Source organism: Giraffa tippelskirchi, chromosome 2 (genome assembly GCF_054371585.1).
Source record: "Giraffa tippelskirchi isolate mGirTip1 chromosome 2, T2T-mGirTip1v1.2.pri, whole genome shotgun sequence".
NCBI classification, from domain to species: domain Eukaryota; kingdom Metazoa; phylum Chordata; class Mammalia; order Artiodactyla; family Giraffidae; genus Giraffa; species Giraffa tippelskirchi.
In genome coordinates, this window is record NC_137276.1 from 27,809,846 (window position 1) to 27,836,338 (window position 26,493).

The 26,493-nt window shown below is 38.6% G+C and overlaps 1 protein-coding gene and 1 long non-coding RNA gene across 51 annotated transcripts in view; both read right to left on the reverse strand.

The window, feature by feature from the left end:
- The window catches only part of GBF1 (golgi brefeldin A resistant guanine nucleotide exchange factor 1), a 120,207-nt gene that overhangs the window by 60,484 nt on the left and 33,230 nt on the right, over positions 1 to 26,493 (reverse strand). The gene's annotated exons all lie outside the window — the stretch shown is intronic.
- LOC145527895 (uncharacterized) lies at positions 9,302 to 25,015 on the reverse strand. The gene is made up of 2 exons (XR_014069975.1): positions 23,838 to 25,015; positions 9,302 to 10,702 (listed from the first exon to the last, which is right to left on the reverse strand). It is a non-coding gene; the product is annotated as an uncharacterized LOC145527895 (long non-coding RNA).

Sequence of the window (26,493 nt, forward strand, 5' to 3'; positions counted from 1 at the left end):
GAAATGGCAACCCACTCCAGTGTGCTTGCCTGGAGAATCCCAGGGACGGGGGGAGCCTGGTGGGCTGCCGTCTATGGGGTCGCACAGAGTCGGGCACGACTGAAGTGACTTAGCAGCAGCAGCAGCCTCAAACCCACAGCAGAGTGGGGGCAGAGAGAGACTTAACATTTTCTAAGTTTGTTAACATTCCACCATTCTTCTTTTCTTTTTAATTAAGAAATTTCAGCCAGCTAGGCCCAGAATTATATTTTTCTTTTTTTTTATTAATTTATTTATTTTAGTTGGAGGGGTTTTTTAAATTTATTTATTTTAGTTGGGGCTAATTACTTTACAATATTGTAGTGGTTTTTGCCATACATTGACATGAATCAGCCATGGGTTTACATGTGTTCCCCATCCTGAACCCCCCTCCCACCTCCCTCCCCATCCCATCCCTCTGGGTCATCCCATCGCCCCAGCCCTGAGCATTTGTCTCATGCATCGAACCTGGAATGGCATTCTGTTTCACATATGATGATATACATGTTTCAATGTTATTCTCTCCATTCCACCATTCTTATAGAAGATATGTCTAAAATGGGGCCCACTCAAGCTTCATTCAGTAAAGGAGGAGCTTAGAGAACTATTAAGGCTAGGTCTCTGTTTTCTAGTTAAGGTGAAAAGGAAGAAAACTGTTTATTTGTTAGGAAAATGCCCTGATAAGCTAGGGAACCTATAAATTCTCCATTCCACTGGAGTAGTTCAACTTTGGGGAAATACACAGGGAGCAGGAATGACTGGTTCTACAGCCAACAAAGGCAGTTCACCTGAGTGGGAACCAAAGAAGATTATGCCAATATCCACAATTCATGTTTTCCTGACAGCTTCGTTAGCATGAAGTTCTGAAGGGACTGATCAGGTTAAGTGACAGGGACTTTCTCATCACTCTTACTAAACCAAAGCTCAAAAGCTTTCATCAGACGTTCAAGCTTTGTTCTCCACAAGACAGACACAAAGGAAGGGAAGCATGAGATAATCTTGGAGAAAAAGATGGTACAGCAACTTTTCTTGATAGTTGCAAAAGGCTCGATTCTCTCTCCACCTATATTCCTTGTACCATTTCTTCACCTTCCAATCCCTTGAAGCCCCTCTTCTGGTTCTAAAAAAATTAACCACCGTGCACATGGAGTCCAAAACCTTTTCTTCATAGCCAAGTCAGCTCAAATTAAGGCTCAAGTCAGTGGCCTCAGGACAACTAGGGACATTAATCAAAAGTAGTACCATGCTGAGATCGTGTGTATATACCACAGCAATCTGCTTAGAGCTTCAGCCCCAATACAGAATGATTAGGAGTATTTATAGCACTTAAGAGCTGTTCTGTCTCTTGCCAGTCATTCCTGTCCTTCTAATAAACAAGTCATCAAATCATCAGAGGAAAGATGCTCCCAAGACATAAGGAATCTGTGTTACCTAAGTCTATGGGAAGGGGACTTCTGTAAGCACCAGGAAGCTTTCTTTCCTCAAAACACTCTCTAAAGGAGAATGCCCTGAACAGTGCTGAGTCCCCAGGTCATCATGTACACAGGAACAGGGCCATCCAGCGGGATGCATCAGGCTCCAGGAATGCTGAAGTCTACATATTTGCCATTCAACACCAAAATGGCTTTTCAAGTTCAATCAGCTATAAATGTTGCTTTGTTTTAATTTTCCACTGAACTTCCTGGAACCTATTATCCAACTGTCAGGGATGTATATTTAGCAAGAGCAACATGGCCTCTTTGCCACTGCCCCACTGCTCTTGTCACCTCTAATAAATAGAAAATCAATCCCTTCTTCAACCCCACACAAACCCCTGTGGCTTGGGGCTGATAAAGAATAGTCTTGGTGTAGAAGCCACAGGCTGACCAAGCCCTCATACTTACCTGAAAATCTGAAAATCCCAAAATCTCTTCTAGGTTAATACCACTGCAATATTTTCTAACACTCCCAGAAAAAAAAACTCTGGTGTTTATAATCATAAGAACATAAGCATGCCTCTATTCTAGGGAATGCCAGTAGTAAAAATGAGGCACCTAACAGAGACCAGAAATCTAATACTGATTAATAGAAATCTCAACCAATACAGGCATAGCAGATTCAATGCTAATATAACATATATCATATTTAATAGAACAGATTTGAAAACCAAATCAAGGCTAAGAAGAATAAACAGGGCAGATATACGATTTCGATTTCATCTCAGCGTGCAAGTTTGAAAATATAACTTCCTCTTGGTCAATGGAATATCAGTATAACTTTTTCAACTCTGTCAAGATGCTTCTGCCTTTTTGAGCTATTGACACTTTTTACTCTGACAACAAACAGTAAGAACAGACTAGACCTGAGTGAGAAACACATGTAACCTACCACTTTTCCAATTCATCACTTCTACCAGCTACTAATCCACTTAAATCCCACAACTATCCACACAACCTACTTCCAGTTTCACAATATCCAACACAGCTCTTTACGCCCAATAGAAAAGATGAAGCTATATATATTTGAAATACAGGTGGCCATATTTTCTTAAATTATACAAATGTAAACCAAGAATCATAAAATGAGAATTTTTTTTAAAACACAGAAACTCAGAATAAATTGAAACTAGAATTGAAGGCAATTTCTAGGACTAACTCAGCATCACTAAATCAGCTTCTGACTAAAGCCTGATGACAGCAGATCTAGAACAGGGAGAAAATTCAGGAGAACAAAATATACCTTGCCTTTCATTCCACAACTAATAATGAATCGAGCTCCAGATACATACACACACACACACAAACACACACACAAAATCATAACTAGAAAGACCAAAAATTCTCAAAAAAAAAAAAAAAAAAAAAAGGCAGCCTAATCTGAACAAATATAGTGGACAAGATATCTTAACAGTCTTGGAAGATGAATAAGCAAGTGTCTTATTTACAAACAAAGATATTGAGGCAAAAGTAAGAAAAGTCACAAACTGAGCTGCCCAGAGAGAAAAAGCAAGCTTCACACTAAACAATTTCTGTAGCCTGACTCTGACAGAGGGAAAAAATTAGTATTATAAGGGTCAACAGAACACAGGGTATTCTGTGTTCCATATAATTGTTCTTATTGTTCAGCTGCTCAGTTGTGTCTGACTCTTTGTGAGCCCATGGACTGCAGCACGCCAGGCTTCCCTGTTCTTCACCATCTGCCAGAGATTGCTTAAACTCATGTCCATTGAGTTGGTGATGCCATCCAACCATCTCGTGCTCTGTCATCCCCTTCTCCTCCTGCCTTCAATCTTTCCCAGCATCAGAGTCTTTTCTAATGAGTCAGTTATTCACATCAGCTGGCCAAAGTATTGGAGCTTCAGCTTCAGCATCAGTCCTTCCAACGAATATTCAGGGTTGATTTCCTTTAGGATTGACTGGTTTGATCTCCTTGCTGTCCAACGGACTCTCAAGAGTCTTCTCGAGCACCGCAGCTTGGGCATCAATTCTTCAGCACTCAGTCTTTTTTATGGTCCAACTCTCACATCCATATATGACTACTGGAAAAACCATAGCTTTGATTATATGGATATTTGTTGGCAAAGTAATGTCCCTGCTTTTTAATACACTGTCTCGGTTTGTCACAGCTTTTCTTCCAAGGAGTGTTCCATATAATACTGACCAAAAATCAGTATTGTAAGAGTAGACCTCTTCTTGCCATTTCATTTTAGTCATATTACCCCAAAGACCTTCTTATTAGTATTGATGACCAAAATAGCATCCATAAATTTAACACTTACTATCTCAACTATTTAAAAATGGCTCTAAAGATCCAAGATTAATCATAATTAATAACTTTTCTGAGACAAAAGTTTGAATTCTGCTTTAAGTAATTTGTAACAGTTAATTATTTAGCTAGTGAGTGAGACTGGCTGACGGCTCAGCATCTACAAACTTAATCCCTCCCTCCCCCTTTAAGAAAACTTTTCAGTTAAAGTATATAACATCATTAAGTACACAGCTCAGTGAATTTTCACAAACTTAATCACCTAAGTAACCAGCACAGATGAACATAACCAGGACCCAGAAGCCACTATCATGACTTCTTCCATTCACAATGACTCCAAAGGTAGCCATTAGCTTGACTTCTAATACCACTGATTGCTCTGCACAACCAAAGTAAAAGCTTTTAATATATAAATGGTATTGTGTAGTATGAACTCCTTTGTGTTTGGCTTCTTTTGCTCAATATTACATTGGAAAAAATTCATCTGTGTTGCCGTATGTTGTAGTTCACTAATTCTCCTTGCTGTATAACATTTCACTGTAAGACTATACCACACATATACCACTCATCCATTTTGTTTATTATGGACATCTGGGCAGCTTTCCCCTCTTTTTTTCTATGAATAGTGCTGCTATAAGTATTATTGTACACATCTTTTGGTGAACATATGTATGAATTTCTATTGGGTATAGCTCTAGAAGGCAGGAAGAGAAGGGGACGACAAAGGATGAGATGGCTGAATGGTGTCACTGACTCAATGGACACGAGTTTGAGCAAGCTCTGGGAGTTGGTGATGGACAGGGAAGCCTGGCATGCTGCAGTCCATGCGGTCGCAAAGAGTCAGACACAACTAAGCGACTGAACTGAACTGAAACCTCTAGAAATGGGGCTTCCCAGGTGGCACTAGTGGTAAAGAATCTGCCTGCCAATGCAGGAGATGTAAGAGACATGGGTTCAATCCCTGGGTTGGGAAGATCCCCTGAAGGAGGAAACAGCAACCCACTTCAGTTTTCTTGCCTGGAGATTCCCACAGACAGAGGAGACTGGTAGACTACAGTCCATGGGGTTGCAAAGAGTCTGACATGACAGAAGCGACTTAGCACAGCACAGCATATACTTCTAGAAATCAAATTGCTGGCTCAACAGAGTATGGACATATCAACTCATTTCAGTTATTCTGCTCTACGTGTAGTAGTAGTCCACAGTGCCTCTGGATTTCTCTAATGACTAATGAAGTTGAACATCTATTCTTATGTTTACTGACTATTCAGATATCCTCTTTTGTGAGGTGTCTGTTCAAGTCTTTAGCCCATTTTTCTGTTGCAAAATCTGCCTTTTTCTTATTGATTTGTATAACTTCTTATAGAGACTTTCTTATCTGGCAGGTTTGGTGATTTGTAAATATCACTAGAAATATTCCTTTCAAAAATCAATTTACTGTATTTCACACGTCTCTCATTCTCTGGAGAAAAGTCAACTCCAACGAAACTCATATTCCAATTTTTAGCAAGCAGTTTCAACCTCTGATTTTATCATCCTGAAGCCCCTGGAATCTAAGGATAGCAGGAAGCACTAAAGTGCCAGGTCCCAATAAGAGCTGCAAATCATCTCCCCAATATAACAGGGACAAAGTTTGGGGAAAGAGTAACCAGAAAGCAATATTCTTCCTGGGATGGAGGCCCCTACAGCACACAGACCTGATTAGTAAATGGAAATTCTAGATAGCCTCTGAATAGCATCCTTTTCCACCTTTCAAATAATTTACAGCTTAATGTCAGCTAAACTTAGTAACTTCTCCCATTTGTCCACGGCAAGGAGACTGTTGGCTGGCTTTCCATGGTCATTACAGGCCTTCTTATAGATCCCTGAAATATGATGTGGCCATCAAAATGTCAGCACTTACCTGCTGCCCACCCTCAGGACACATGATCCAACTCTCAAGTCAGTGACTGATAATACATGAGGAAATAAGACTAGCTTTAGATCTGATTCAAGAACAGACACCTGGTAGTTTCTATGTTCTTGATAATAGAACTTAATAATGACAATGATGGCCAACTCCTTGACTACATCAAGAATTATCTAAAGTGACAGTCCCACTAGAGCAATCACCTTAGCGTGAAGAAGCAGCATTAATAAATAGGAGTATCCAAGCAACAGAACAGCAGTAATTCTGCTGATGAAAAAACTCCCATACTCAGAAACCTTTGATAATTTCCCACTTCTAACTGAATTAAGAAGAAGCATAGGATTTTAGAGCTATAAGGAAACAAGCACTCAACCAGCCCATTTTCTATCCCATTATGTGTGTATACATGTGTAATGAAAGTGAAGTCAATGGAGATTAACTCACCCAAGATCACACACATAATTATGACAAAGCCCAGTCTATATCTCAAGAATTCAGACTGCCACTTAAGTTCTTTTCACCACCTAATGGCCTTCCTCAGTTGGCAGTTAAGCCCTCCATAACATGAATCCAACCTACCTAACATCCTTCTCTCCCAATGGATTCCTTGCTTTTCTCCAAACCTTGGATTGTCCTACCTCCATCCTTCTGGCAGGAAAGCTCTATTACTCTTTACTTGGGCTTCCCTGATGTCTCAAGAGGGAAAGAATCTGCTTGCAACGCAGGAGACCTGGGTTTGATCCCTAGGTTGGGAAGATCCTCTGGAGAAGGGAATGGCTACTCACTCCAGTCTTCTTGCCTGGAGAATTCCATGGACAGAGGAGCCTGGCGGGCTACAGTCCATGGGGTCACAAAGAGTTGGACACAAGTAACACTTTCACTGTCAAGGACAGTATGTGATATTCATAAAACTTGGTTATTTTTGTATTCCACAAAGCACCCTAAAGTGTCTGGTATACAGAAGACATTCAATAAAAATATATTGAAATGACTCTTCAGGAGAGAAACATAGTTGAAAAGGACTTCAACTTCTATAGCTAAGAGAGAAATATTGTCCAGAATTAGAAGTAAAGTGGTACCTCTTAATACTATTTCACCAAGGTGACCAAGGTGACACTTCCTCAGCCATGTGGAACCAAGAATGCAAACTTATAGAGAAAAGGAAGTCTTAACACCAGAGTCAGTGTTAACGGATCAGAGGAGCATTCCATCATTTTATAGGTGAAAGAAAATGAAACACAAAAAGTTAAAGTTACGATGCCCAAGTTTATGGAGGTTTAGAATGTAATAACTCCCTTTGAGATTCTGACGAGATATGAATCTTCTCCCCAGAAAAGTGTGTGTGTGTGTGCACGCGTGCGCGCGTGTGCACATGCGTGCATATATACAAGTTTGCATATATTTTCAGGAGTTCTATTAATCTCCTAAATTCCGTACCAAGACCCCAGATCAGAATGTCTGATCTCAATCCTTCTTGAATCAACTTCTTACATAAAACTTAAAAATTTACTAACAGCCACATACAAGGTAGAACTTTTTCTTATACTTAATTCTAATTTGAAGATTATGTTCCTGAATTCTAATATTCCAAAACTTAGAAGTCCCTTCTTCATGTTACTTTCTTTAAATTTTTTTCATATATATATGAAAATAGAACCACAAATAGTATTTAAGGTATTGGCATGCTTTATTTTTGTCTTTAAAATCCTGCAGGATGAGGCCCACCATTGTAAGGACCTTTTTGGCTATAGAGCAAATAAGAAGCCAGTGTATTCAGAGAGCAGTCTACATTCCCTTTCTGGGTCAGAAGATAGACTACAAAAGGTCAATGAATCTTAAATATAGTTTAGATTTCCCCATAAGTATACACTGGCTTAAACTTAAGTCTCATGTACCATTTTTCTGTTTGAATACATTTTTATAGTTATTATTCCTATTAGAACTCAATTTTATGTGAAGATGGAGACCTCATTACATCTAAAGATAGTAGCTTTGGAATAAAAAGGACCAAGAATCAAGTTTCAGTTCTGGTGTAACCATAGCAAACTTCTCTAAGCCTCAGTTTCCATAACCGTAAAATGGAGATTTGAAAAACCTTACCACATAGGCTCAGCTTGAGAATTAAATGAAATAATGTATATAAATATCAATAACGTCAGCTATGCAGATGACACCACCCTTATGGCAGAAAGAAAAAGGAACTAAAGAGCCTCTTGATGAAGGTGAAAGAGAAGAATGAAAAAGCTGGCTTAAAACTCAACATTCAGAAAACTAAGATCATGGCATCCGGTCCCATCATTTCATGGCAAATAAATGGGGAAACAACAGACACAGTGACAGACTTTATTTTGGGGGGCTCCAAAATCACTGCAGATGGTGACTGCAGCCATGAAATTAAAAGACCCTTGCTCCTTGGAAGAAAAGCTATGACCAACCTAGACAGCATATTAAAAAGCAGAGACATTACTTTGCCAACAAAGGTCCATCTAGTCAAAGCTATGGTTTTTCCAGTAGTCATGTACGGATGTGCGAGTTGGACCATAAAGAAGGCTGAGTGCCGAAGAATTGATGCTTTTGAACTGTGGTACTGGAGAAGACTCTTGAGAGTCCCTTGGACTGCAAGGAGATCAAACCAGTCAATCCTAAAGGAAATCAGTCATGAATATTCATTTGAGGGACTGATGCTGAAGCTGAAGCTCCAATACTTTGGCCACCTGATGCAAAGAACTGACTTATTAGAAAAGACCCTGATGCTGGGAAAGACTGAAGGCAGGAGAAGGGGATGACAGAGGATGAGACGGTTGGATGGCATCACTGACTCAATCAACATGAGTTTGAGTAAGCTCCAGTAGATGGTGAATGACAAGGAAGCCTGGTGTGCTGCAGTCCATGGGGTCGCAGAGTCAGACATGACTGAGTGACTGAATAAATACAAAAATACAAAAACAAAAAATGTAAATAAAGTACTCAGATAAGAATAGCTAAGATAATTTTGGAAAAATCTAGGTCCTGAAAGGGTACTCACCCTGCATATTAAGATGTATCATAAACAATAATAATACATTACTGACAGAATTCAGAGATCTTAGAAGAGTGTTAGACTAAATGATCATTAGGGTCCTCTACAATTTTAATGCCACAAGCTTAGCCTGGGGAAAACCCTGAGGCTGCATAATATGAGCTGCCTTAATACATGACAGGAGGAGGCTTAGACACACCATAACAATGATGTTTGTCCTCACTCAGGTGTAGTAGTGTCCATACTGAAACACCCTAAGTTATTCTGAAGCAATACAATCATCAAGATTATCTAAGATCTCAGGGAAGCTATGTAAGCCTTTTCTAGGAGAAATCTGTACAGATATCATTCATTTTTACCAGGGTCATTTATTGTCAATTGATTTAAGTTAGACTTTATTTTGGGGGGGCAGTTTTAGGTTTGCAGCAAAACTGAGAAAGAAGTTGAGAGTTTCCATATATCCTCTGCCCCACTTATCATAGCCTCCCCAACAATCAACATCCCCCACCAGAGTGGTACATTTGTTACAATGAAACTGCAATGACACATCATTATCACCCAAAGTCCATATTTTACATTAGGGTTCACTTTTTTTTTCTGTACTAGAAGGCATTTTTTTTAATTTTATTTTTTTAAACTGTTTATTTTGTACTGGGGTATAGCCGATTAACAATGTTGTGCTAGTTCCAGGTGAACAGTGAAGGAACTCGGTCATACATGTACATGTATATATTCTCATTAGGGTTCACACTTGGTGTTGTACCTTCAACGGCTTATGAAAAATGTATAATGACATGTATCCACGATTATAGTATCATACAGAGCAGTTTTCACTGCCCTAAAAATGGTCTGTGTTCCACCTGTTTCACCTGTGTTCCCTCCTCCCTAACTCTTGGCAACTCCTGATCTTTTCACTATCTCCATAGATTTGTGTGGTCAATTGATTTTGACAAGGATGCCAAGACTATTCAGTGGATAAAGAATAGTCTTTTTAATAAATGATGCTGGGACAACTAGATATCCATACATAAAAAAATGAAGTTGGACCCCTACCTCACACCATAGACAAAGAATGGCTCAAAGACCTAAATGTAAAAACTAAAACTATAAAACTCTAAGAAAACATAGGCGTGTAATCTTTATACCAGGATTTCTCAACCTCAATACTAATAATAGTTTGAGCTAGATGACTCTTTGTTGTAGAAGGCTATTCTGTGCAGTGTAGGATCTATCCACCAGATACTAGTTTGGTAGCATCTATCCACCAGATACTAGTAGTACTCCTCCCACTTTACCACTGACAACACAAAATGCCTCAAGATATTGCCCAATTTCCCCTGGAAGGCAAAACTGCCTGGTTGAGAATCACTATTTTAGAATAAATGATGCTCCCTAACCTTTTCCTTTCCAAAATTACCAATGTTTATGTCATGACTATCTGAATGTGTTATTTTCTTAGTAGATGAACTCTAAGAACTCTCTGGAAAAGTCACTTAATATTCCACAATCCATCATTTTGAAAGGATCTCGGAACCCTCCCTAAGTGCCAAGAGCTCCATTTTGAAAAGTTCTTAGTCAAACTCTTTTCATTAAAAGGTCACATATCATATGATGATTTTTTTTGATATGGCATTTTTTAGATAAAAGCTTTATTGAGATATAATTCACATCATATAAATTCACCCCTTTAACATGTACAATTCAATGTTTTTTAATATATTCTAAGTTGTGTAATAAAGTATGATTTTTGAAAAAAATGATCCTTTTATATTTTATAAACCTTTGTCCCAACCACCTACTCAGCGTATCTACCAGGGAACTAAAAACCAAAACCAAAACAAAACAAAAGACTATTCACCTTGACGTTGTCTCTTCACAGCACAGAAGAGAGTAATGTTTCTCATAGTAATCAATGACTTGTTTAGTCGCTAAGTCACATACAACTCTTGCGCTATCTCACGGACTGTAGCTTGCCAGGCTCCTCTGTCTATGGGATTTCCCAGGCAAGAATACTGGAGTGGGTTGCTGCTTTCTTCTCCAAGGGATATTCCTGGCCCAGGGATAGAACTTGTGTCTCCTGCTTGGCAAGTGTCTCCTTCTTTACCACTTAGCCACCTGGGAAACCCAATCAATGACTTAGCCACACAGAACTTCCAGATGTACAAGATGGATTTCCAAAAGGCAGAGGAACCAGAGATCAAATTGCCAACATCTACTGGATCATAGAGAAAGCAAGGGAATTTCAGAAAAACATTTACTTCTCCTTCATTGACTATGCTAAAACCTTTGTCTGTATGGATCATAACAAACTGTGGAAAATTTTAAAGAGATGGAAATACTAGACTACCTTACCTGTCTCTTGAGAACCCTGTAAGTGTGACAAGAAGCAACAATTAAAACACCACGTGGAACAATGCACTGGTTCAAAACTGGGAAAGGAGTTCGTCAAGGCTGTTTATTGCTAGCCTGCTTATTTAACTTACATGCATAGTACATCATGTGAAACGCCGGGCTGGATGAATCAGAAGCTGAAATCAAGATTGCCAGGAGAAAAAGCAACAACCTCAGATATCCAGATGATACCACTCTAAAGGCAGAAAGCAAAGAGGAATTAAAGAGCTTCTTGATGACACTGAAAGATGGGAGTGAAAAAGCTGGCTTAAAACTCAATATTCAAAAAACTAAGACCATGGCATCCAGACCCATCACTTCATGACAAATGGGGAAAAAGTGGAAACAGTGACAGATTTTCTTGAGTTCCAAAATCACTGCTGATGGTGATTGCAGCTGTGAAATTAAAAGACACTTGCCCATTGGAAGGAAAGCTATGACAAACCTAGACAGCATATTAAAAAGCAGAGACATCACTTTGCCAACAAAGGTCTGTCTAGTCAAAGCTACAGTTTTTCCAGTAGTCATGTACAGATGTTAGAGTTGGACAATAAAGAAGGCACAGCACCAAAGAATTAATGCTTTCAAACTGTGGTGTTGGAGAAGACTCTTGAGAGTCCTTTGGACTGCAAGGAGATCAAACCAGTCAATCCTAAAGGAAATCAACCCTGAATATTCATTGGAAGGACTGATGAAGCTGAAGCTCCAATACTCTGGCCACCTAATGTGAAAAGGTGACTCACTGGAAAACATCCTGATGCTGAGAAGATCCTGACGGCAGAAGTTGGTGACAGGATGAGAAGGTTGGATGACATCATTGACACAATGGACGTGAGTTTGAAGAAACTCCGAGAGATAGTGAAGGACACGGAAGCGTGACATGCTGTAGTCCGTGGAGTCACAAAGAGTTGGACACGAACAACAAGTGACTGAACAACAATAACAACATACAGTAAAATAAGCTATGAAAGAAGCAACCTAAATGACAGAGCTTTGCTTGAAATTTGTCACTGCTATAAAGAAATTAGGAAAAAACAAGCCACTCCTAACCCAAAGCCCTGTACCAACAACCCCAAACATTTCTTTTTTCCCCCTGCTTCCTAAATTCCAGTATTAGCTAAGAGAAATATAATTCACAGACCAGTAAGTGCTATTAAGACTGTAAAGTAACTATTAATAATACAACAGGTATTTTTAAGACTGGATTCCTTTTCACTATCACTTCAACTTGTTTTGATTCAGGTTTTGAACTCTTGTACAGGACAATTAACCTACATGACAGAAAGGTCAAAGTTTCACTTTAGACCCTGTTTCACTGCTTAATACAACCACAATGCCACTTTGACCTTAACTTTTTTTAGCTCTTGAATAATGTTTGCCCTGCTGCTGTCACTGTCTAATCAGAGACTGGTTGGCAGGAGTAAATGGCTCTGGAAGCCACAGCTGTTATACAGATGAGTTACCATCTTCCAAGTGTGAGAATCACTTTCAGCTTCTTCTTTGATCCAGTTTGCTCAAATCAAAATTTCAGATCTAATCTGAAGCCAGTTAAAGGAGCTGTGGCCTCTGAGACCAAAGCTATCTTGTTGAAGAGTAAGATCAGGGGAACTGTTCATGCAGCCAGAAAATAAGCCTAACCTTCCCCTACCTTCCAGAAGATCTTAAATCATGTGAAAACACATAGTCCATCTGACTCACATTTGACTCACATAATCCCTCTTGCTAATTTTTCTCACTGTTTACTGACTGACTGTACCCATGCAGATGATGTGAAAGTTTATTCCATTTTCCTTTCAATGAATGTCACTATATTAAATATTATATTTTAATGATAAAACAATAATCATTTATTCATTGTGTACTACATACCACATACAGTGATAAACATTTGTTATATTATCTTATTTTTACTTTCCACAATAACTGTATGAGAAAAGTTTCATTACTATCCCTAGTCTTTACATTTATTTTTAAAAATTAGCATTCAGTAAATACATTTTTTTTGGTGTACTGTCCTATGTGTCTTAATATATACACAGAGTCATGTAATCAACACGACAATGAGGACACAGAACACTTTCACCACCTCAAATATTCCCTCTACCATCCTTCCTTATATTAATAGTTGCACCATCTCCCCACTTCTAACCTTGACAATCATAACCTGTTCCCTGTCTCTGTAGTTTTGCCTTTTCCAGAATATCATATGACTGGAATCATTTACTCAGCATAATGGATTTGAGATCCATCCATGTTCTTGTGTGTATCAATAGTTAATTCCTTCTAATTGCTGAGTATCATTCCATGCTGCCTCATTTTATAGGTAAGGCAGCTGGGGCTCAAGAAAGTTAAGTAACCTGCTGAAGGTCACCAATGTGAGGCCAATATTCAAACCCAGGTCTGTGTGGTTCTAGAACTCATACTGTTAACCACTATGCTATACTGTCCCCATTAGCTTAGATTCTCAGAGGAGCATGCCATAATCCTGATTTAAACATGAAGGGCTCTTCCGGCACAAAAGAATAAATGAGTTTCATACTTACCAAAATGGAAGCGGAGAACAGTTTGTCAAGACTCCTAGCAATGATTCCAAAGCTCTTAAGGAACATGATATGGAGTAAAGAGCAGGAGCTATCATTAAGGAAATAGGCCTAGGTTTAAAATTCAAGTTCTGCCACTTACTAAGTATGTGAACTTCTACAAGTTCTTCACTTTTTAGAACCTAAGTTTCCTCTTCCATAAAATGAGGATTATGTTGAAATATTCTTGGAAAGATTAAATAAGATGATGTATGACACACACTAATATTATTGCCACTTGTACTGAATACAGCCAATAAAGCCCTGCCAAACAAAATACCTACTAAATACACAAGGTAGTATTTATTAAGCTTTGAAAGATGTAGAAGGCACAGCCCCTGTCTACAAGGTACACATGTTCTTGCTAAAGAGAGAAACATTTTCCTAAAAATAGAAGAGATGCTATTATATAATATGATGCTAAATTGTGTGGCTGGATCTATAAATAAAATACAGAGATAAACTCAATTTAATTTTAGCCAATAGCTTTAATTTTCTATTAAAAAAAAAAAGAACAGAATCAAGACTCAGGTACGGAATCTATCTGCCTTCCCAGTCTACAACATTCCCTAGGCATTGGTAAGGGCAAACATATAGTATGGATTCTAAAAACTACAGGTTCCAACTCTCTCATTCCAGGTATCTGTATCAATTTCAAAATGAAAAGTATTTGTCCTAATAACTTTTGACACCTGAGAGGAGGAAATTTACATAAAGGCATGAGTTCTATGACACTTGGTAAGAGACTACTTAATAAAATTTGGGGGTTCTTTAGGAGAACAGGGTATACTTCAAAAGGGTTATTTAACTAATGTCTGAAAAAATTCAAATTCTCTGCCCAAAGGAATTTTGCAATATCATTTCCTTCCATCTTGTTTCTGTTTGGTCTTGGTGGGAAAATATATAAACAAACAGGCACAGGGAAGGATGGTCAAAAAGAGGTGAATAAGCTATAATAGTGGAAAGACTTATTAGAATCTATCTACAAGAGTCATTCTACTTTCTTCTGGTGCTTCTATAAATCTCCCCTCAACTGATATTTACAATGTGATTCTTTGCCAGTATAGCAATAACTCTTTGAAAGTCAGCTCAGGTTTATTAGGCTTTTAAATTAATCATGAAAATAAAACATATATAAAAGAAGACTTCCCAAATCCTTATTTCCCAATTTGTTCTGGGAGCAAAAACCTAGTATCAGAGCTCTATAGGACAGTGTCTTACCAAGGCTCTGTCACAGCTATTTAGCAACACATTCCCCACAGCTGGCAAGTCTGTACGTCTATTCTCCTGGCTTAGTGCTTTGGACTTGGAAAAAAATAGTTAACATAGTTAAAAAATATTTTTTTTAAGTAAACAGAGTGGTAGTTTTGTAGTGCAAGTAAAATCTCACTTAAGGATCAAATAGAACTAAGGGGCTCATTTTTCCAGTCCTGCCTCAGTTAAAATTTTATGCTTATAACTTGCCTAAGCTTGGCAATTTCTTATCCTAAAAAACAGAACCATCTCTAGGCCTTGATTTCCACCAGACTTTAAGACTGAATTGCTTCTCTTATTCTTATCACCTTACAAAAAAAGAGAAGCCAAATCTCTAGTCAATGTTTTAAAAACAAATAGCTAAGGTTTAAAAAAAGAAGAAAACTGCCAGGCAAAACCATAACCCTCTTTTCTTATATAAGGTTAATGGGGCAATTTTCTCATAAGAAACAATGAAAATAGTATCAGACCTGAGTTCTAGCTTTCTACACTAATAAGCTGTGTGACCTTGGTCAAATGACAACCACTCTGTGCTTTAGTTTCTTCTGGAACAAACTGAGGAATCACAAACTTAAGCCCAGTTAAAAAAAATAAGGGCTAGTCCACAGATATGTTTTGTTTAATGTAAGCTGCAAGTTTTATTTTTTTGTTTAGAGCAATGAATGAATTTAGTAAGAATAACCAAAACCACATTTTGAGATGACATGTTATCATCTACTACTTCAGGAAAAAAATAAAAATGTACAAGAACAGACTAGACAAATGAACATTTGTAATAACAAATGGTTATTTGACTGAATATACTGTTAAGGGTCTGGTGACAGTATAGCTAAAAGAACTACCTTTGTTCTAGTCTATTCTAGATTCTTTTCCTCCTTACTCTATTACTCCTCTGCTATGAGGACCTGATTCTGAACTGTGTAATTTTAACATTATGTAAAATTTCAAAATTATGTAAAAGTAAACAGACTAGTGTAGTAAACTCCCATGTACTCCAAATCCACCCTTAATAATTAGCAACTCAGGGCTAATCTTTTTTTATTATCCCCTCCCAAAATGGCAACCCACTTCAGTATTCTTGCCTGGAGAATCCCATGGACAGAGGAGCAGGCTACAGTCCATGGGGTCGCACGAGTCGGACAGGACTTAGCAACTAAACCATCAGCATTCCTCTATTATTTTGAAGCAAATCCTTTACATCATATATTTTCATTCATCTTGATATAATCACATCATTATCATCACATCTGAAACAGCAATATTGCCCTAGTATCAAAGCATTAGTGTTCAATTTGCAATTATTCAATTTCTATAATCCTCATAAATTTTTGTAACACTTCTTTGTATAAATCAGGACCCAAATAAGACCCATATACTGCAACTATTTGTTATGTGCAGTTAAAAACAGAATTGAATTTCTTTAGCTGGGGTAGCCTTTCAATTTGCTGTAGTTCCTAATGATCCCTATCCTCATACCCATTTATAAGTTACCTGCTAGGCCCTTAAAAGTTTTGAGCATGGGTCTCTGGAAGATCTGAAGTCTCTTCTCATTCTAAGGTAACTTGATTCTTATAAATGTTAGCAAAGACATAAAACAAATGAGGGGAACTTCATGCTTAAAACTGAAAAAACCAAGAAGTGGCAATACAAGCTTGTTACTTAGAAATGCTTAAGTAAATTCTGAAAGAATCTGCTAAAAAAGATGAAAGGAGTTGCCTCCTGGGAGTGGCACATGATGAAGAGTAGGTATTGGTGATTACTATTCCACATCCTCATGCCTACCTCACAGGATTGTTTTGAGTCTTAACTGAGACATATTTATATATCTTCATATATGTTAATGTATAAATGTATTTAATGAATAAAAGTTCTAAATCAAAAATAGAACACTCATGTAATATTAATTCATTTTCAAGAACTATTGAAAATTTTAAGAGATAACAAAGATCTTAGAATCACTTACTTGGAACTAAATGGCCCTTGTGAAATTATATAACAAGTTTGAACCACAGTTCACCTGAAAAGGGACCCAAGTAGACAATGGAAAGACAAAGGGAAACTGTAAAGTGAGACTACCTCAAAACACAAAACACATGGAAGCAAAGATTATGTGCACTTTCTCTTTAAAATTACATTCTGTAATATTCCAACATCAAAAGCTTCATTACAAATAAAAGGTAATGACACTCATGTAGAATAGGATCTCTCTGAAAGTATTTCCAAACTTGTGAGAGAGTAGAGTGGACTCAGAGAAGCTAAGGACTTTGACTTCAGAGATCATTTGGTCCACTTTTCTCAGGTTAGAGAAGAAAATTGAGGGCCCAGAGAAAAAGTTCTAAGAGTCTGGGCGTTTAACTCTCTGCAGAGACCGGTGAGAATGATTAGGCACATCAATCTACAACAAGGTAAAAAAGGACCTTGCTCTATGGGGAGAAGACTGACACATGCTGGGTTACCAGCTTCCCTTTCACATGGTCAATCTGTCCTAGGCATGGTGCCATGCCAAAGAGATACAGGGCCTTTCACTATTTAGAATTCCACTTTCTTAGGAAGCTGGATATCATGTCTAGTTAAATCCCCAAACCCACACTTTTCAGTCAATCATCTCACTCTAAGATAAAAAAGAAAACAAGACAGAGCTGACAAATACCAGCATTTCTCATTTTTCTAAGAGCAGAAAACAGCAACATTTTCTTTAAAAAAAATCCTAATGCCTCCTCTTCATGGCCAACCAGTAAATAACTTGGGGAAGACAATAAAAGTGACCTAATTCCTATTTCAAAGCACAAAGCTAAACCTTAGGTTATTTATAGGTCTGGTATCAGTCAGCCTTGTCCTCGTCTCCCCTCCTTACATCTTGGATTACACCATCTCCACACAGGGAGGCTCCCATGCACACTCTGAGTTAAAGGCTCTCACAGGAACTCTCATTTCTACACTTCCAATGCAAATACACTAGTTGATGCTGAAGAACCTCACTGTAAGGATAAAAAATACCACTAACCTAACCAGGTGTCAAATATCCCACAATAATAGGGGCAAAAAGACATGAGGAATAAATATGAAAAGATAAAAAAGCATTATCCACATATAAAAGGTGCTAATACAAATCAGAATGGACACTATCCAATTTCTGTCAAATAAGTGGCCAAGACTTAAGTACAGATAATTCACATGAGAAAAACTTCTAACAGTAAAACACTTGAGAAAATGCTAGTAATTAAAGAACTGTAAAACAAATTATGAAGCTATCATCAACTAAATTAGCAAAATAAAAAGAAGGTAAAAAATAATAAAGGATAGCACAACCATAAAACTCAGTCGAGTCTACTAATGGGTCTATTATTTCACAAAGATAATTAGGGAAAAAACCCAATTTTATCAGTATAAAGATGATTAAAGTTGCACTATATACAACAAATTAAAATTTTTAAAATAATAGTTAACCTATGACATTCTAATTCAATGTATTTTTATAATGACAATAAAAACGCTAAATAAAATTCTGTATTAAGTTATGCTAAACGAATAAAAGGAACAAAAATTATATGGCAAATTGATTAAACTATTTAAATTATGTGTATATAATGCTAAGGATTAGAGAAGGTTAGAGTTAGGTAAACAGTGATTTTATGATGAAAGGTTTTTTTTGTTCTTGTTTGCCTGCTTTGTTACTTTTATCTATGGACTCTATAGAGGTAAACACAATTTTGGATCCTCTCTGGTTCTATACGACTTCCCTGGTGGCTCAGATGGTAAAAGCGTCTGCCTACAATGCGGGAGACCTGGGTTCGATCCCTGGGTCAGGAAGATCCCCTGGAGAAGGAAATGGCAACCCACTCTTGCCTGGAAAATCCCATGGACGAAGGAGCCTGGTAGGCTACAGTCCATGGGGTCGCAAAGAGGCGGACATGACTGAGAGACTTCACTCACTGGTTCTATACTGTGCTACGTTGTGCGTGTATGCTCAGTCGTGTCCACCTCTTTGCAACCCCATGGACTGTAGTTCGTCAGGCTCCTCTGTCGGTGGAATTTTCTAGGCTCTGTATATCCTGAGTCAAAAAAAAGTATCGTGTACATTTTTCCAGGTATGAATTTTCTAGTAGGCCAGTCAACAGCAACAGGAATATGAGGCCAGATTCATTCATAGCTTCAGGCTGTTCCTAGGAAGCCAAAGATGCTCTGGGATTTTTGAGAAAGTAAGCTAATTCTCCTTTTTAACACCCACAAGAGCTGAACAAGTTCAATTTCACAACACAGGCTATCAGGTATAGAGTTTGGTGGAAGAAACTCTACCAAGGTGGCGAAAGATGTCAATGTAACAGCACAGCTTGCATGGTCACCAAATAGGCAGGACAGTGTCTCCGGTTAGTTTCAAGATCAACCTGTACATTCTTCATTACTGTGACTACAGACCTGCTTGTCCTAGAAAGGTAAAGGAAAGCAAATCACTCTTCAGGCTCTTTTCTGATTAGTATACAAAGGACCAGATGAACCCATCAAGTAATAGATAATTTAGTTTTTGAATATCTCCCCTGTGCAAGGACTTTATCTCCATCTCAGAGCTCCTGGATAGAATCTAAGAAGAGTTCACATCATTACATATCTCAATCTGGAAGATCCACAGTGGTCCTATGACTCTGGCCACTCCAGTCTATTTGCACCATATTTTATAGGATCAATGGTAAATGGATTGAGAAAGCACAAAGGATTATCTGAATTCAACTGATGGGCTCGCATGAGGAGAGGGCTCCTGGGACCAACTGCCACAGGTGTTTCTCTTAGAAGAAAGAGAGAGAAGACAGGGAAGACAGGAAGGAAGCAGCAGATGGATTGATCATGCTTACTGGTTTGCTTTAGAAAAAGAGAGGGGTTTTACTAACGCTTAAGGTAGAGATGACAATGGGTGAGAAAGATTCACATGTTGAAGAATATACATTTCACATATATATTTGCTATATACACCCTGGATAATTTAGAGACAGGAGAGTTCGAGAAAAGACAGAAAGAAAGAAAAAGAGAGAGAGAGAAAAGACAGAAAGAGGGCTAGTAGGGAGAACACAATTTTTGGGGGGGGGGGGGAATCAGTATTTAAGCCCAAGTAAACTTCTGAAATTTTTCAATTAACTTCTTGTGTAACCAGCCTCCAAGATGACCCCCAATGACAATGATTACATATGTTTGTGCAGTTCTCTCCCAGATCATGTCAGGATTGGTCTGCTGATCAATGTTATATGACAGAAGTTCTGAGACTAGGTAAGAAAAATTAATGCAGCTTCTGCTCTCTCTCGGATCACTCACTTAGGGGTAAGCCAGCTGTCAAGTTGTTAGCTATCCTATGGAAAGGTCTGCATTGTGAGAAACTGAGGCCTCTGGACAACAGCCTGCAAGAAACTGGGGTACCTTAACAAAAGCCATATGAGTAAGCTTGGATATGGGTCCTCCAGCCCAGCCAAGCTTTCAAATGACTGCAGCTCTGGCTGATCATCTTGAGGGACCCTAAGCCGAAACCACTAAGTGGCTCCCAGAGTCCTGACCCTTAGAAACTGTTGCCTAATAAAAAGTTTAAGCTTCTAAGTTTTAGGGTAATTTGCTACACAGCAATAGATAACATGATAACATCAAACTAAACAAGTTTGATGGGGAACTGTACCACATGGTAATAATTCCATCTACTGAGTGAGAAAAAGAATCATATTCAAATTAAAAGTGGTGTGCTGTCCAAGATACCACTAAAAGCTGAATAAAGCTAAAAAAGGGCTCCATTGGAGAGAATGAATTATCCTTTATTTCCAACACTAATCTAAGGATTGTCACAAAAAGGCCCCATCAGAAGAGTCCAATACAGTTTCCTCCCACTAGTCATATTATCTATTTTATGACCATAGACATGGAGTTAATGAAGGGTAAGTTTCCTGTACAAGTCACTGTGAGGGTCTCATCCCATATCAGAGCAGTCAGGGTTAAAGTTGAGGCAGCAAACTTATCCCCAGAGATATATGCCTGGTACTAAGTTGAGATTCATAAGACTCTCCCTGAGTTTTCCTTACCTCTAAATGCTGGGATAACTGACGCTCACTGAATGCCGATATTTGTATGAATAAAAATGAAGGGATTTAGCAAATCTTGTTCCTGCACACAGTTGTCAAAAAAAATCTGACCTTTACAACAGGAAAAAGAGGGGGGATTTAAAGATTTAAAGAAGAGGCAGTGACTGTCTGATGTATAACAAATCTTTGAAAAATTATGAAGCAGTGAAAATCCCCTACAGGTCCCAACAAAATGTGTCCAATTTGCATTCCAGCAAAGCTTTCCATACATACCATTTGACTCCTGTGTGTACTTCCAGGCAAGCAAATCCTGAGGAATAATCCCACTGGGACCTAAGTCTGATCTCTGATATATTACTGTTCCACAACTCCAGACCAGGCTCCACAAATGCCTTTTTGGTTCCAAATAACTAAATCAAAGTCATCCTGATAAGCTTTGAAAACAGGGAATGTGAGGAGTGGTTTAATGAATGTTACAACTCAACCTATTATAGAACACAGCACATTATTAGAAGAGGGAGGGAAAAAAACCCATCCCCAAATCTCTCAAGACCAAATCCAGACACACCTGTCATTCAACCACACCTGACTATAAAGCCTTATTCAAAGCCTGACTTTGATCAAATGGTTAGGATGCATTTATAAACCTAACCTGGAGCAGGGGAGAGGGAGATGGGGGAGAGAGGTAGGGTAGAGACTACAATTTTCTGTTTGCTTTGAGAACTGGTGCAGACTCATTAAAAAAAAAATTTTTTTAAGCAACCAATGGAAGCAATAAACACTGAAATGTATTCTGATTTATTCTGATTCAAAACACAGCAAACACATTACAGTAGCAAAAAATAATTTTTCTGAAAGTTAGAAAAATCTACCACCCAACTCATAAACTGGAGAAAGTAGTGCTACCAAAACAAAGGAAACCTAGACTTATAGAGAAGAGAGAGAGAACTACAAGGTCAAGCTTCCTAGATCCTAGCAACAATTTCCTCCTTCCACAAGAAGAAAGTAATTTCTACAAAAGAAAAATTTAGATAAGACACACTAAAACATTAGCCACAGTGACTACTATTATAAAAATAGATAGACATAAGAAGTAGAAATTGATGGCCTAAAAAAGAGAAGGTATGAAAAAAGAACTCAATAATTTGATGTAGAAGACATCAAGATAAGAAACCAACTTGCCAAATAGCAAAGAAATGGGAATGTTAGAGTATTAAGGTCCATACAAGTAGTAAAGGGTTTCCCTGGTGGCTCAGACAGTAAAGAATCTGCCTGCCAGTGCAGGAGATCCAGGTTTGATCCCAGGGTCAGGAAGATACCCTGGAAAAGGAAATGGCAATCCATTCCAGTATTCTTGCCTGGAGAATCCCATAGACAGAGGAGAATGGTGGGCTACAGTCCATGGGGTTGCAAAGAGTTGGACATGACTGAGTGACTAACCAACTAACAAGTAGTAAAAGAATAACAACAGAAATCAATTTATGTAGCACCTTAAAAAGAACCAGTCACTTATCAGGAATTAGCACTAACTCCCTCTCCAGAAGGCAATTCAGCAAGCAGGAAAGTAAGATGGCAATCTGCAAGCAAAATGAACCTCCTGACTAGTCAGCAAGACCCAGTCTATTGCCTGGTGCAGGATTCTGATGGCATATGATACCAGAAATACTACCATCTATGTCAAGACCCAAAGTGTAACTGACACTCTTTTTGGCAAGTCAGATTTCAACCCTATCTAAGCAAACCATATCAGCTGTGACCACTATGTCCTACAAATTTTAGAAGACAGTAATTCTTTAGCACAAAAGGTAGAACCTCAATACTTTATTTGACCCAAAAGAGCCTTCCTGCGATTTCAGGGAAGCATGCCAAGAGATCCACAAAGCCTTGAAGGAGTTTTATCTGGTGCTGGTAAGGATGTGGAGAAAATGGAACCCTCATACAGTGCTGCTAGGACTGTAAAATGATTCAGCTGCTGTGAAAAACAGTTTAACATTTCCTCAAAAAGTCAGTTACCATATGAGCCAGTAATGCCACTCCCGGGTATATAATTCAAAAGAATGCAAACAGGTACTCAAATACATGTACACACATATGCTTAACAGGACTACTTACAATAGACAAAAAGTAGAAATAGTCCAAATGTTCATTAGTGAGTAAATGGATAAATAAACTGTGGTATATAGACACAATGGAATATTATTCAGCCATAAAAGGAATAAAGTACTGATTTTTGCTACAACATGGATAAACCTCAAAAACACTATGCTAGGATGTCCCTGGTGGTCCAGTGGATAAGAATCTATCTGCCAAGGCAGGGGACATGGGTTCGATCCCTGGTCTGGAAAGATTACACATGTTGCGGAGTACTTAAACCTGTGTGCCACAACTACTGAGCCTGTCTTTTAGAGCCTGCAAACTGCAACTACTGAAGCCTGTGCACCTAGAGCCTATGCTCTGTGACAAGAGAAGCCACTGCAATGAGAAGCCCATGCACTGCAAGGAAGAGTAGCTCCCTCTTGCTGCAACTAGAGGAAAGCCTGCACAGCAGCAAAGACCCAGTGCAACCAAAAATAAATAAATATGCAAATAAACAAACAAAACACTATACTAAATGAAAGAAGCCAGATAGGTCATATATTACATGGCTTTCCTGGTAGCTCAGTGGTAAAGAATCTACCTGCCAATGCAGGAGATGTGAGTTCAATCCCTAGGTTGGGAAGATCTCCTGGAAAAAGATATGGCAACCCACTCCAGTATTCTTGCCTGGGAAATCCCATGGACAGAGGAGCCTGGCGGGCTACAGTCCTTGGGGTCACAAAAGAGTTGCATGTGACTTAGTAACTACAACAACAACAACAATCCAGGATGGAGACAGAATGCAGATGGGTGGTTGCCAGGGATTGAGGAGAAGGGAGAAGTAGTTAACTGTTTAGTAAGTAGTAACAATGTTTTCTCTAGGGGTAATGAAAATACTTTGAAAATAGACAGAGGTGGTGGCTGCAACACTATGAATGTTTGGCATCACCAAATCAGTATACATGAGTTTTGAGCAAACTCTGGGAGATAGTGAAGGACAGGGAAGCCTGGGGTGCTGCAGTTCATGGGATCAGATACAAGTTAGTGACTGAACAACAAGGGCCGATGAATTAACTGTTCACTTCAAAATGGTCAATTTTATGTTAGATGAAATTTACCTCAATTTTTTTTTTACAAGATTCTTGAAAATGAAAGTAAAGATTCTTTTATCACTAGTTCTACTTAATTTTTCTACAGTGCTTTAACAGGATATGAACTTTTCTTCTGGGAAATTGAAAGTTCCTGTAAGTGTCTTCTTTGTAGCTTTTGTAGAGACAAGTAGTCACCTCACGCCATAGTTCACAGGAACTATTTTGGATTCTTGCAAAAGTGAAGTACACCTGGAAGCTTTCCACTCACCAAAACTGACTGCTCTGAAGCAGAGATGTCAGTGAGCCACCTCTGTCTTGCACTCCGCACTGGAGGCTCAGTGAATCTGAGCCTCTTTAGCCAGCTACAAATCCTTAGAGACTCTACATCTGCTAAGACCTCATGAAGATTTCATACTGTGCAAGACCACAGTAAGGAATCTCCCTTTCCTCCATCACAGTTCAAATACTGAGTTCTCTGGAGACACAGATACTTCACTGTTTCCTGTCTTACATTCTGAACTTTCCTCCGATCTAACAACAGTTTAAAATTTCACCAATGGACAGGATTTTCTGGTTTGTACAGTCATTTTTCATATTGTCACTATGTCTTTCATATTTTCTCTTTCAAATGGGTAAAGCAAAAGCATTTTCAGAGTATTAGGTCCATCCTGGAATGTATAATGGCTTCCCTGATAGCTCAGTTGGTAAAGAATCTACCGGCAATGCAGAAGATCCAGGTTCGATTCCTGGGTCCGGAAGATCCACTGGAGAAGGGATAGGCTACCCATTCCAATATTCTTGGGCTTCCCTTGTGGCTCAGCTGGTAAAGAACCCGCCCACAATGCGGGCGATCCCTGGGTTTGATCCTGGGTTGGGAAGATTCCCTGGAGAAGGGAAAGGTTACTCACTCCAGTATTCAGGCCTGGAGAATTCCAAGGACTGTAGTTCATGTATGTAGTCCATGGAATGTTTAATATCTGCTGTCATCTTTGCTCCCATCGATAACCTCCCACTCTCCTGGCACAAGGCCTTAGTCATCCGTGCCCATTAAGACTCCTAAACTGGTAGTTTATAACGTCTACATCATCCCCACCCTACTCCATGATGCCATGAAGACAAACAATATACACAAACTTCCTCAAGTTTTCCTTCATTTTTTTATTCATTGCTATTTCCATAGCTTCCTTTTGGAGACAAAAAATCAGAGCTAATAACCAGAGAGAGCAACAGTCACTACAAAAAGGTGCTAAACCAGCCTCTAGGCTCACAGCTATATATCACAAAAGCATAAACTGAGAAGTATCCCATTTCCCATTAATTAAACACTGTGTTAATAAAAGTGGTTGTTAATGCCATCAATAAACTCTTACCCTATCAGCTTAATTTGGAGAACTTTAAAAGTTGCCCTTTAAGACACAGTTACAATCCCATGGATACTTCTCTAGGCAAGAGATGCTATTCCCTCAAGATCTGATTTGTACCCCTATAGTTTCCATCACCCTGAAATTATCTTTTAATAGTATCTAGCATCATCAGTAACATACTACACTTTACCTCCTCTCCCCTCCTCCACCTTACCCCACTGAATAAAATATTCAGAGCTTGTAACTGCCATGTCCTGGTGGATTTTTCATTTCTCTACCACCTCTCAGCACTACAATTCTGTGAATCTCCTAAGCTCAAGCCAGAACTTCAGCCTGCTCAATTAGACTCTAGAACTTTACAAAAAATTCACGTGCTTTAGACCCAGTCACTTCCACATGATGCCAGAAACAGTCTGGTTGTGTTAGTGCGTATGCTAGGCTTTCAGTGGACCTTCCTACTGAACTTGGATGTCTAACAACAAGCACCAGCGAGCAGCAAGCCTGCTGCTAGAGAACAAGGTCAATTTATCAGGCAGTCCAGAATTTTCTGGAATCCGCTCCTTTGATAGACAGAATTACAAAGAGAACGGGCATGTCCCATGGGACTATTACTAAAATAATAATGTTAATTTATATCCAGGTAAGACAGAAAGGTCCAAAAACAACTAATATTTATTCAAATCAGTCTCTTATTCCTCTTCTACAAATGGCCCACTGGAAAGTTGGCTACAGTTCTGCCCTCATCCATATTAAAAGCAAATAGCTACTTCATTGTCTTTTTCCAAATCATAATCACATTTTAATAGAAACTTTTACTAACTGTATAACCTTGAACGTGTTACTTAGCCTTTCCAGAGCCTGAATTTTATCTGTAAAAGGAGGATACTAATAAAGGCTCAGTCAATTTTGTGGGTTGTTATGAAACATTAAAGAAAAAAAAATATGCAAACTATCGCAGTGAAGAGGAGCCTGAGGAAACATGACAACTAAATGTAATA